Raw genomic sequence first — 322 nt, forward strand, 5'->3', positions numbered from 1 at the left:
ACTTTTCTACCAAATGAAAAATATAATAACCTTCCTATAAAACCAAATGCTGCAAAGTATATCAGCACTATACTTGCCTCTTAAGAACTAATGAAAGGAATCACTTTCATTTAAAAAAATGATGCTAGAAAACAACACATAATTACATAAAAACATATAGTTATCTAGAAAATATGTGCACATACACAAAAATAAAATTCTGTAGCATTAACATAATGATGTTGTAAAGTTGTAATTATTCTCTAAAATTTTAAAGATAAAAGCATAAAAATAATCATAAATATCTGTCAGTGTGTATTTAACATAAGATAAAATTGATATC

This window comes from Mandrillus leucophaeus, unplaced genomic scaffold (genome assembly GCF_000951045.1).
Source record: "Mandrillus leucophaeus isolate KB7577 unplaced genomic scaffold, Mleu.le_1.0 Scaffold1460, whole genome shotgun sequence".
Lineage (NCBI taxonomy): Eukaryota > Metazoa > Chordata > Mammalia > Primates > Cercopithecidae > Mandrillus > Mandrillus leucophaeus.